Source organism: Hyla sarda, chromosome 4 (assembly GCF_029499605.1).
Source record: "Hyla sarda isolate aHylSar1 chromosome 4, aHylSar1.hap1, whole genome shotgun sequence".
Classification (NCBI taxonomy): Eukaryota; Metazoa; Chordata; class Amphibia; order Anura; family Hylidae; genus Hyla; species Hyla sarda.
In genome coordinates this window covers 301,081,021-301,094,412 of record NC_079192.1, presented here as the reverse complement: position 1 = coordinate 301,094,412, position 13,392 = coordinate 301,081,021, and the positions used below count along the sequence as shown (strand labels likewise).

The 13,392-nt window shown below is 38.5% G+C and overlaps 2 long non-coding RNA genes across 2 annotated transcripts in view; one reads left to right on the top strand and one right to left on the bottom strand.

Moving 5' to 3' along the window:
* Positions 1-11,279, bottom strand: part of LOC130369438 (uncharacterized) — a 175,285-nt gene extending 164,006 nt beyond the window's left edge. The window contains exon 1 of the long non-coding RNA XR_008892753.1: positions 11,143-11,279. This is a non-coding gene — a long non-coding RNA (uncharacterized LOC130369438). The remainder of the gene's footprint in view (positions 1-11,142) is intronic.
* On the top strand, positions 10,689-13,187 carry LOC130369437 (uncharacterized). Its single transcript, XR_008892749.1, has 4 exons — positions 10,689-10,837; positions 11,745-11,787; positions 12,866-12,966; positions 13,135-13,187. It is a non-coding gene; the product is annotated as an uncharacterized LOC130369437 (long non-coding RNA).
* Positions 13,188-13,392: the final 205 nt, after the last annotated feature.

Below are 13,392 nucleotides of genomic sequence, written 5' to 3'. Positions count from 1 at the left end.
GGGCAGCGATGTCAGCTTAATAATCAGCCCATGCTTATTCTGCTGTGGCCACTTCTCTTGTGTGGCCACATCCACTTTAGAAGCAGTGACCAGTGGCTGCAGCCACTATGACCACCAGCATATTCCTCATGAACCCCTGGAGGAACTGCTTAGTAACCTGGGGTTACACATACCCCGGTTTGGGAACTGTTACAATAGTGTATTGGATATTGCATTATGGGCGCTCTCCCCTGCGGAGAGTGCCACAAATGTCCTAACCCATTTTTTTGTGTTTTTCTTTCTTTTCGTTTCAGATCTGTGTATGCAGAGGATTACAGCGTATTCAATGGATTATGGCGGATGAACTGGATTTTTTTCTTTTAATAAAATGGTTAACGAGGGCTGTGGGGGAGTGTTTTTTTTTATAAAATTATCTTTCCAATGTGTTATTTTTTTTTATTGAATTTTCAGGCTTAGTAGTGGAGGCTGTCTAATAGACAGGATCCATTACTAAGCCGGGGCTTAGCGTTAGCCGAAAAACAGCTAGCGCTTACCCCCAATTATTACCCCGGTACCCACCGCCACAGGCCCGGAGCATCAAAAATGATGCTACTGGGCCTAGACGGTAACAGGCTGGTGTTATTTAGGCTGGGGAGGGCCAGTAATAATAGCCCTCGCCCACCCTGGTAACGTCAGACTGTTGCTGATTGGTTGGTATCTGGCTGGGAATAAAAATACGGGGAACCCTATTCGTTTTTTTATTTATTTATGGAAAAAAAAACACATAGGGTTCCTCGTATTTTCATTCATCACTACTGTATCTTTTTTATTTTTTAATGGTACCCTGCAAAATTTTTATAAAAAAGGTATCTTCATCACTTTTTTGGATTGCTAAAGTCCAAAAAAAATTATAAAAACAGCCTGCAAAAATGCCAAAGTTAAAACCCACATGGCTTTTTTCTTGGCGTTTTTTCACGCCCATAGACTTCTATTGGAGGAAAACGCCAAGATTTTCCAGAAAAAACATCAAAGTCTTAACAAAAGGTAATTTTTTGAAAAACTGGCAAGGAGCCTAACATAGCAGAAAAAGGCCAAAATGATTAAAAAAAAAAATGCTAAACTAAAAAACGCCAATTGGATATGGCATTTTTCAGTTCCTTATTGACTTGCAGCTAACATCTAGCTACAGCATTTTTTCACAAAAATGCGGCAGAATGGGTGTTTTTTTTTTGGCGTTTTTTGCCACAAAAAAAAATATACAAGTGGAAACCTAGCCTAATAAGTACAAAATAAAAGTTTGTGTGTAGTGCAAATACCTGTCGGTATCCTAGAAGAAATTCGAAATAAAAGATTTATGTATTGGTTGAACTGTAAATATATGTGACACAAAACATGAGGTCCTATACTTAGAGGGAATTGAAACAGACAAAAGGCCAGAGAGTGTTGAAACTTGATGTGAAGTAACACAAGGTAAGAAACAAATTGATGCATTAAGGCAATGTGTGATAAATGAGGACAACGAGAATTACAGGCTGGAGAGGAATGTGAGAAATGAGTGTTCGAGATAAATAGAATGCATATATTCAGTGTAGTCTTGGTTGTGAATAGTTTTCTAAACACAGATAACTACAGTACCTGCTTCACCTCTTTACTAAATGATTTGAAGCATTTCTCTCCATTACCGGTAAGAATCTGCCTATGGAGGATAAAATATCCATTAAATTGTCTGAAACACAGCTAAAACTATAAGAAATGCAGACCTATGGCATAAAACCTAAATAAATAAGATTAAAAGTGCTAACATGAACATAACAAAACCTCCACTTAAAAGCTGCTCATTCATATGTGACTGCTGCTAACCCCAATATACTAGTAACTCACAGTGAAATCCAGAAATAAATGTATAGGGCCATGTCTAGTAGGTCACCCATAAGCAAAAAAACTAAATAAAATCAGTAAAGAAATGCACGCGGCACCTATTTACTATTGAATTCACAGAAAATCCTGTAAATGTAAATGTCTAGAAATTTCCACCAAGAAAAACCTGGTCAGAAAATATTCCCGACTAGTAAATCTGCAAATCCTCATAATAAATAGATTGAAATCCTGCAAGTTTGAAACAACTTTTAACACTAGTAAAAATCCAAATGAGGGTCATTATTGGAATTCAGATAATTAACAAACTTGTAGAAGATGTCCACCCAGCCTTCCTACACCATTAGGCCGGGTCTCCACTGAGTAATTTTTCGCAAAAACTCTGTTAAAAACGCCCATTTTGCTGCATGGTGTTTTTTTTTGCGAAAAAACGCTGTGGCCAGGTGTTAGCTGTAAGTCTATAGGAAACTGCAGAAACCCTTATCCACTTGGCGTTTTTTTCATCCTTTTGGCGTTTTTTAGTGATTTTGGTCAAAAACGCTGGATTAAAAAAATGTCTGCTTGCTGAGGGTCTGGCGTTTTTTTTCGCAAAAAAGTTTCGTCTTTCCCCCATAGAAGTCTATGGGAGTGAAAAAACGCAAAGAAAAACGCTATGTGGGTTTTAACTTTGGCGTTTTTGCAGGCGGTTTTTAATCTTTTTTGGACTTTAGCAAGCCAAAAAAGTGAGGGAGATACCTTTTTAATTAAAATGTCATAGGGTAACATAAAAATAAATTATAAAAAATATACATTAGTGTTAGAAAAAATTGTATCTAACGAAATGTATATTTTTTTTATAAAGAAATTTTATTTAATTTTGAAACAGTAAGCAATTTATTTGGGCGGGCAGGGCACTAAAATGTATCCGACAATTATAAAAATATAGTGTATGTGAGTGTCTTTAACTTTTTTATTCATTTTTAGGTAGTACTACTACTCCCAGCATGGACCACACTGTTCCATGATAGGAGTAGTAGTACTTTGACTCACTGTCAGATTGCCCCGGCTGTCTGTTGCGATCTGTAAAAGTACTACAGCTTCCATCATGGAGCACAGTGTGCTCCATGTTGGGAGTAGTAGTAGAAATGATCACAGCTGATGTCACTCTAGACATCAGCTGTGATCATCCTGTATAAAGTATAGATGCAGCCGGCCGGCCGCTCTTCTATGGTCCCTGCCGTATATGTCCTAATATTCATATTTCCCAGACATTTGTGATTGGCTAGAACCCTCTGGCCAATCACATCTCAGCGGGAAATATGAATATTAGTAAATATACGGCAGTACAGGGGACCAGAGAAGAGCGGACAGCCTATACAGTACACAGGAGGATCGCCGCGGCTGACAAATGTGACAGCTGGGCGATCTGACAGTGAGTCAAAGTACTACTACTCCTATCATGGAACAGTGTGTTCCATGATGGGAGTAGTAGTACTACCTAAAAATGTAAAAAATTAAGGTTAAAAAGTAAAAAAAAACACAAATACACTTTATTAAACACATTATTAAAAACATACTTTTTTTTTACATCCCTACAGCATCCTTTTTTTTTTTGGTACCCAACAAAGGGTACCAAAAAACGCCAAAGTGCAAAAAAAAAGCTATTTCCACATAAAGCCTCAAACGCAAGAAAAAAAAGTCAGAAAAAAAGCCAAGAACGCAGGGCAGTTTTTCTGGAGTTTTTTGTGATGTTTTTTTGGAAAAAAAAAACACTGCAAAAAACTCAGTGGAGACCCAGCCTTAGGACATTGCCCATGTACCAGAGGAAGCCCTCATTTGCAAAGTGGATGCCCAGACACTCATAGGGGTATATTTTTCAAAACCTGTCCAGAGGAAAAGTTGCTGAGTTGCCCATAGCAACCAATCAGATCGCTTCTTTCATTTTTGAAAAGGCCTGTGAAAAATTAAAGAAGCGATCTGATTGGTTGCTATGGGCAACTGCACCACTCTCTTTCTACACACGTTTTGATAAATCTCCCCCATAGTGTCCAAGTCAACTTGGCGTCATCTACAAAGAAATAAACAGATTCTCTATATCCTTAAAAAATAAGTTAAACAAATGTGAGACCAGTACTGAACCAATCAGAGTAGAAATCATTGGCCACCACTCTCTTGTTGCGTTCCTTAAGCTAGTTTTTTAATCCAGTTATAAACTAAACTATCTAAACCTATAAACCTCAATTTACCCATAAGGCATATCTGGGGCATAGTATCAAATGCTTTTTCAAAGTCCAAAAACACAATTGGAGAGATTTATCAAAAACCTGTAGAAGAGTGCGTCCTAGCAACGGGGCAATAAATGGCAAAGGAGGCATCCCGATTGTAGACACACCATGGGGGGTATTTATCAATTTTGCCTGTTGACCGTTTCTTTTTACCCTTTTTTTTTCACTTTGGTTTTCGTGGACATGCGCCAAATTTATCATTTGGTGCAAGTTGTTAGTAATTTTGGCTCAAATGTTGAAATCAGCTGTTCACAGCGCCTTTTAGGGTGCATTCCCACATGGCGTATTTTGCTGCGTATTTGCTGCGTATTTGGTGCTGCGTATTTTCCTACCCATTGACTTCAACAGGGAAAAATAAAATACGCAGCAGCAAATACGCAGCAAATACGCCGTGTGGGAACGTACCCTTACACAGAACTTACCACCACAGAGGACGCGTATTTTACCCTGTAGAGCAGCCATTTTGGAGTCCCTCCTGCAGTATATCAGCAAGAGACATGAGTTATTTTCTTTTGTGGGGTTTATAGTAACCATGTGAAATGGATTTTATTTTCAACTTGGGTAGTTTTTTTTTTTTTTTTTTTTTGTTACTTTAGTGCAGTGGTCTTCAACCTACGGACCTCCAGATGTTGCAAAACTACAATTCCCAGCATGCCCGGACAGCCGTTGGCTGTCCGGGCATGCTGGAAGTTGTAGTTTTGCAACATCTGGAGGTCTGCAGGTTGGAGACCACTGCTTTAGTGCTTACCTTTCCTGAACCTGTGTGGCTATATCCAATGCTGGCTCAACGGAGGGTGAAGGTTCCTCAGAGACAACTATGTCGCAGGATAGTATTGAGCAGCCCTGGAGGCGTCGCTACTTTCACAAAAAAATTTTTTTTATGTATTTTGACGCCTTTACATTTTCTGACATTGATAAGTGTGTTTTCCATGTGCAAAATTTCTTGGAGGGGATTTGCTCCAAAAGAAACGTGATTTGTGCCAAAATTGCGCCAAATATCGATTGGCGCAAATGATGACTTACTGACTAAAGATAAAATCACACACAGGACCGTGTGATTTTGGGAAAGTTGTAAAAATGATAGTGGAGAAGATGCGCCAAACTTTGGCGCAAAAAGACACTGCGCGAAAGTATTGCGCCAAAGTTACGTGAAAAAAAACACATAAATTCTTTGATAAATACCCCCCCCCCCATGAGTATGCAATATTTGTATGTTTGTTATTCCCATGGCTTGTAGATCCTGCTTCTGCACTTTCTTATATCACCAGTGTGATTCTGGATCACTCATTTTTTTTAAATTAAAAAACTAAGAAATAGAGATGAGCGAACTCACAGTAAATTCGATTTGTCACAAACTTCTCGGCTCAGCAGTTGATGACTTATCCTGCATAAATTAGTTCAGCTTTCAGGTGCTCCCGTGGGCTGGAAAAGGTGGATACAGTCCTAGGAGACTCTTTCCTGCCGAGCCGAGAAGTTCGTGATAAATCGAATTTACTGTAAGTTCGCTCATCTCTACTGTGAGCCTCCAAATGTTGCAAAACTACTAACTGGGAATTGAAGTTTTGCAATATCTGGAGATCCACAGTTTGGAGACCACTGCCCTATAGACTAATATAATCTCTGTGTTATGACTGCAACAAATAGGTATAATTCAGGTGTAAATTACACTTGTGTATTAGAGAGTTATGGAAGATTATGACGTCTCACAAATCCTGCACATGGTGTGTACTGTGGACCTGTAGGTCAGTCCGTGCATTACGCTGAGATAAAAGCATTATCATGTGCATGAACACTATTATGTGGATCACGTGTATATGAGTCCGGTGTTGAATTACAGTCCCTCATATTCAACCAGATGGTGAAATCACTTAGGAAGACAAACTGTAACCATATACCATGAATAAACAATGTCAGGCTTGGCATGGAATTTAATAAACAGACTGCAGTACTGGAAATGATAGTCTCAAACAACAAAGATGTTTGCTGCACGTGCAAATCAACTAAACAAAGTTATGAACCGTTTAAATGTATATATCAAATTTATTTACAACGTAGTCAACTTGAAGTAAAGTTAGGGTACGTTCACACTGAGCATTGGACGCTGAATCTCCGCTCACGGAAATTCAGCAAGGGGAGATTAACCCTGGCAGCTGGCGGAGGCGTTATAACTGTGCGGCACTGCGCGTCAACATTGACGGCTATGCAGTGCTCGCGTAATTCCGCTCAAAGAATGAACATGTTCTTTCTTTGAGAGGAAAAATTTTCGCGGCAGAATTGTCCGCAGCTGAAATTGCTCATTGTGAACGGGTCTCGCAGAGGACCCATTCCCACTGATGTTAAAGTTCACCGCGCGTAATTTCAGCCGTGGAATTCCGCCCGCAAAATTCCACGGGAATTACGTAATGTGAGCTTACTCTTATAGATCAGTAAGTTTCTTATGGCTAAGCATTGGATTATTATATCTACCAATATCACAATTCAACTATAAGAATAGCATAAGTCTATTACTAATCCCAGCAAGCTGCGAGGTCCTTCTGTGTTCCTGGCCACCTCTCTGTGATCCTGGCCTAGCTGTAAAAACTACAACAACTGTCTGACCTCAGTAGAGCCTCCATTAACCCCTTGACAACCACAGACGTAAATGTATGTCCAAGTTTGGCGGTACTTCGCGCACCAGGACGTACATTTCTGTCCTGTGTATGACCGCTAGCATCGGATCGGTGCTTGTGTCATACACGGCAGGTTCCGGCTGCTATCAGCAGCCGGGGACCCCCCGGTAATGGCTGACATCCGCAATCGTGCGGATGTCCGCCATTAACCCCTCAGATGCCATGATCAGTACAGATCACGGCATCTGCAGAAGTGCACAAGTTAAAATGGATGATCGGATCGCCCACAGCGCTGCCACGGCGATCCGATCATCTGTAATGGCGGACAGAGGTCCCCTCACCAGCCTCTGTCCGCCTCCCAGAATCTCCTGCTCTAGTCTGAGATCGAGCAGACCAGAGCAGAAGATAGCCGATAAAACTGATCAGTGCTTTGTCCTATGCATAGCACTGAACAGTATAAGCAATCAAATGATTGCTATAGATAGTCCCCTATAGGGACATGAAAATTGTAAAAAAAAAAAAAATTGAAAAATGTAAAAATAAATAGTAAAAAAAAAAAGTGAAAAATCCCCTCCCCCAATAAAAATGAAAATTGTCTGGTTTTCCCATTTTACCCCCAAAAAACGTAAAAAAAAACATATATCATATATCGCCGCATGTGTAAATGCCTGAACTATCAAAATAAAATGTTAATGATCCCGTACAGTGAACGGCGTAAACGTAAAAAAAAAAAGTTCAAAAATGCTGCTTTTTTTTGTCCCATTTTATTCCAAAAAGAATTACTAAAAAAATTATCTAAAAGTTTTTTATAGGCAAATGTGATATCGATAAAAAGTACAGATGACGGCAAAAAAATTAGCCCTCATACCGCCCTTTATACGGAAAAATGAAAAAGTTATAGGTGGTCAAAATAGGGCGATTTTAGATTATTGATTTTGTACAAAAAGTTTTAGATTTTTTTTAAGCGGTACAAAAATATAAAAGTATCTAGCCATGGGTATCATTTTAATCATATTGACCCACAGAATAAAGAACACATGTCATTTTTACTGTAAAGTGTACAGTGTGAAAACGAAACCCTCCAAAATTTGCTAAATTGTGTTTTTCATTTAAATTCCCTCCCTAAAAAAATATTTTTGGGGTTTGCCGTATATTTTATGGTAAAATGAGAGGTTTCATTACAAATTACAATTGATCACGCAAAAAACAAGCCCTTATATGGGTCTGTAGATGGAAATATAAAAGAGTTATGGGTTTTAGAAGGCGAGGAGGAAAAAATGAAAATGCTAAAATAAAATTGGCCTGGTTCTTAAGGTTAAAATGGGCTTGGTCCTTAAGGGGTTAAACCCTAACCTGGTCGTGGACTCTCATTTCACAAACATTAGGGGTTAATAACACCTTGCCCCTGGAGTTAATACCATCTTGCCCCATACAACTACACCGCTACACCCCGTGGTCCCACCATTCACCGTGGCTCACCACACAGCCAGCTTGAGTTGCTTTAAACAGAATTTAGAGATATATATTACAGCAAGCCGCATGAACAGACTGAAGATGACCCTATTCATTTCTGTAGGAGCGTTTTCTAGGCATGCTCTGTAACCTGTGCAGATATTATTGTGCAGGAAAGGCAAGAGGGTGAGTTTTGACCATCACTTATTATGAATGGTCTGATCCAATCTTATCTATCTACTGGCATTTATTTTCATTGTAATCCTTTTTGTGGTGATAAGAAGACTACTGAAAGGTTTTCTTTACAGAACAGAAAATGTCAGCCCTTTATTAGGCTTAATGGCCAGAATAAAAACTGCACTATATCAGACATATTTTATACTTTCGATAGTAAAGTAAAATAGAACATTGGAAAATTACCAAAAAATCTTTTAAAAATATGTTTAACTTGATATAAACAAAAGGCAATGCTGCAACTACCTTTTAGCTACTATATTTATATATCAGCTAAGATACTAGCAGGTTGCTAATTACCAGTTGCACTTTTTTTTTTTTTTTTTATTATTTTAATCCAAACCCAGGAGTTGAAAAAGAAAGCCATCAACTTCTGGTTTTGTCTAAAAAAGAAAAAAAAAAAAAAAAAAGCACCGAAACAACATCTGACACTGCATAATAAACTGCCATTGTGTCTCCAGCTTATTTCTATTATTGTATGCATAGTGACTTTTTTGTATTTATTTATTTTTAATACATTAACTGGAAACATATATTAATGTTAAATTATTGCAGTGGAGTATGAACAAACCCTTTTCACATGCCTTATTAGGGCATATGGATTCCATAGAGACAGAGGGGGCATTTACTAAGATATGTGTGATGTAGTTAATTTTTTAGAAACTTTTTTGCCATATTTATTAAATGGTCGCAGGGCATTTCATACATTTTGTGCAGGTACACATTTTCAGAAATTTCACTCTTCACATAAACCAAAAAGCTAAGCTAAGTCTGAGCTGATGTAGTTAAAGGGTACCTCTCATCAAATAAACTTTTGATATATTTTAGATTAATGAATGTTGAATAACTTTCCAATAGCATGTTAATGAAAAATATGCTTCTTTCTATTGGATTTTTCCCGATCAGTCCTGTCAGCAAGCATTTCTGACTCATGCTGGAGTCCTAAACACTCAGAGCTGCCAGCCTGCTTTGTTCACAGCCAAACAGGCTGTGAACAAAGCAGGCTGGCAGCTCTGAGTGTTCTCCTTTGTGAACAAAGCAGACTGGCAGCTCATAGTGTTTAAGACTCCAGCATGAGTCTGAAATGCTTGCTGCCAGGACTGGTAGGGAGACCCCTAGTGGTCATTTCTTCAAAGTGGAAAATTAAATAGAAAGAAGCATATATTTTTATAACATGCAATTGTAAAGTTATTCTGCATACATTAATCTATAATATATCAAAAAATGTTTTGATGAGATGTACCCTTTAACAACTTTTCAGTGGCTTTATGCCTTTTTTTGTGCCTTTTCACAAAAAGTCTCAGTTGATAAATTCATTACCACTGCATAAGACTAACCTCAACAGCTGGTCTGTACACACTTAAAAAAAAAAAAAAAAATTGTGTAAATCGAAAAGGTGCAAAAAATTGCCTGAGGTGCAGTGCTGCACCTAAATAGAGACACATCTACACACAAAAACAGGTCTAAAGACAATAATAAATACCCCCAAGAGTCCCTTGCCCTATATCCCTTTATTGCCAGAAGAAAGTGTCTCATTTTGCAGCCCATCTTTGGTAAAATACGGATGTATGAAATAGTCAGCATTTCTTGGTAGGGTTTTCATGAAACATTACATAGTACAGGCAACAGCAGTAGATGTTAACAAACATTTTAAAAGTTTAGTTCCTTGTTTTGCCCTGTATTACACAAGTTCACCTATGAGGTTTTTTTTTTAGGTATCTTTGAGATGTTTGGAACAAAGTTAATATCAAAGTACCACCAACATCTATACATCTATGACTATCGGTAAATGGATGTTACTACTGAATTGGATTTTTTATTTTAATCATTTAAAAAAAGGCCTCAAAAGTACCCATTTTGGTGGCAGATGCCTACTGGTGTTTATATGCACACAAAGGTAGCAGAAGTTGCTATTTATTTTTCCAAGCAGTCTAAAAATTACCAGTTTGTTTGAGTTGCACAAGATTTTGCACCTTGAAAGTGAAGAAGCAGAGGCTTTTTAAAAGCAGTCAAAAAGTTATCCCATTTTTAGGTGTAGCAAAAAAATTGACATGAAAGAAAGTCTGCAAAAGTGACAAAGACCATCCATGCACTGCTTTTTCCCAACAATTAGTGTACCACAAATACATTGGGCTACCCTGAGATAATGCGATCCTTAATTTTTCTAATTTTAGCCATGTGAATGATGCTATTTTAACTGCTTCAACTGAAACTAACCATCTGAAGTTCAAGCTTGGACCGTTAGCTTTTTAGCCAACTGATCCCACTGGCCATTGTCATACTAGCTGCTATACCAATCTTTCCCTTACTACTCAATTGTCCCTAAGCAGGGTAGGGTCAGGTACCTGAAGTGTGGGGGTCACCATCATTAGGACAAGTGCTCCAGTGACACACCAAACAGCCAAGAAACAGATTATTTTAGGGGTAAAATTAAGAGTCTATCTATTAGACACTTTTAGGGTCTACCTCTATATTTAACCACTGTTAAAATACGTTATTAACATGAGTGTCTAAACATATTATTTTAAGTTACTATGTTATAGGTTTAAACTGAATCTGGTTGATTATTTAGGGAAAAAGCACACCATGTAAGCTACCGTATTTTTCGCTCCATAAGACGCAATTTTTCTCCCCAAAAAGTGGGAAGGAAATGTCTGTGTGTCTAATGGAGTGAATGTGTGTGTGCCGAAGTGCAGTGAAGGCTGCAGAGGGGAGGCTGCTAAGCTTACCTGCTCCTGGGTCTGTACGGCGAAGTGCTACGCTGCCCCATTCTCTGATTCATGCCGCTGCCACTGCCCCGTTCTGCCATCCACTTTACTGCCGCTGTCCCGTTCTCCTGTCCGCATAACGGAGTCTTATGGAGGAGCATGTGACACACACATCACTCCAGCTCCTCCCCTGCGCCCAGCGTAACGCTACAGAGGAAGCAGAGTGACGTGTGTGTCACATGCTCCTCCATAGACTCCATTATGTGGATGGCAGAACAGGGCAGCAGCAGTGATAAGTACCGGTAAGCAACTACAAGGGGGGGTCCTGCTGGCCACAAGGGGGGTCCTGCTGTTTAGAAGGGGGGTTTTGCTGACTACAAGGGGGTTCCTGCTGGCCACAAGGGGGGTCCTGCTGTTTACAAGGGGGGTTCTGCTGGCTACAAGGGGGGTCCTGCTGGCCACAAGGGGGGTCCTGCTGTTTACAAGGGAGGGTGCTGTTTGCTACAAGGGGGGTCCTGTTGGCCACAAGGGGGATTCTGCTGGCCACAAGGGGGAGTCCTGCTGGCCACAAGGGGGTTTTGGTTCAAAATATTTTTTTCTTGTTCTCCTCCTCTAAAACCTAGGTGCGTCTTATGGTCAGGTGCGTCTTATGGAAAGAAAAATACGGTAAGTTAAATGTGTTTATGAGCGCCCACGTATATTCTGAAGCCTGGTCCTCTGGTTCTCTCCATGTAGGAGCATCAAGTTCATAATCTAGAAGTGTGCAGGATACTGTTAGGTTCTTCTTACATACTAAGTTAAATGTATTTATTATTATTATCATTTTTGATAAGGACAACATTTTCTAAATAAGTGGCTTGGCAAGAAAGCGTGATTCTCATGGTAAGAGCTGGAATATATTATGGTAGGTGCGGTAGCCGTCATACAATTTAGTATTACAGAGTTGTTACAGGTTAACATTATGTGTTTGTTGTACATTAGGAGCGGTCTTGATGTGTCTATATTAGTAGGGCAGGCCTGAGATGCTATGCAGTTTGTACCTATAGACCATGGAGATGTAAAACTTGTAAAGAATATTGTTATTGCTATTATTAGTATTATTATTATCTGTATAAAAAGTAATAGCAGTAGATGATTCTTGAAAATTTTTGTCACAGTTATGGACATTTATCAACGGGTTTAGTCATGTTTTCTTTACTATAAATGTCACAAAATTGTCGCAACTGCGTCTACGTGATTTTTCGTGCAACATTTTGACTGGAAAGCGAGAAAAGCAAGTTTTCCAAAAATTAACTACGTAGTAATAATTTTAAAATGGACTACGGGTAGTCAGGTATTTATTAACTGCGACAGTCGCAACTGCGCAAAAAAAATTGACTAAATTTACTCCAGCTCAAACATGGAGAAGAAAAAGCTACTACCAAAGTAAAAAAGAAAAAATTGTTTACGTGAAAGAAAATTATCAACAGGCTGAAACCAGTTGATAAATAAGTCACACATAAGCAAAAAAAAAGTAAGGAAAAATTACTAAAAAAAAGAATACATAAGCAAACATTGATAAATGTCCCTCAGTATCCCTAAACAGTGCATTCCATTACTGTAACTGTAAAGAATCTATCACATATTGATTATTTAATTTTTTTTTGCCACATTTAAAGAATCCTTTTTCCATTGTAAAGGCCTTGAAATGAGTAATCCATATGCTAATTATTTTTAATATCCTTGTACATATTTATACGTACAGATGATCCAGAGCTACATTGATTCCCCAAAGCTCAAATCCCTTTAGTCCAAATCCTGAATCAGTATTGTCAGTGATCATCCATTGGGATAGTAGTCATAGAGGTATTAGTAGAATTCTCAGCTATTATCTTTTTTTTTTTCCTATTCTAGCTTTTCTCTTCATACAACTAGCAGAAATGTTTTTACGTTTTTTGAAACTTACTATTTCCTTGTTTTATTTTTATTTTTTTCCTATCTGGGTCAAACACCTATAATTTCTTCTTTTCTTAGAATGGAATGCGAGACATCGTCAGTGAAGTAATGGAGAGTCAAATGCAGTAGATATTCAAAACAACTCAGTACATTAGATATGGTATGTCATTTCTTTTTCTTTACAATACCTGCAGAAAATTCAAGAAATGGTTCACATTTGTCCTTGAATAGCACCACTTATGTGTAAATAAAGCACCCCGCAGCACTTTTATCATCTTAAAGGGCTTGCACTTTTCACAATCTGTTTGCTAGCCGGTCATTCTACACAGCGTACTT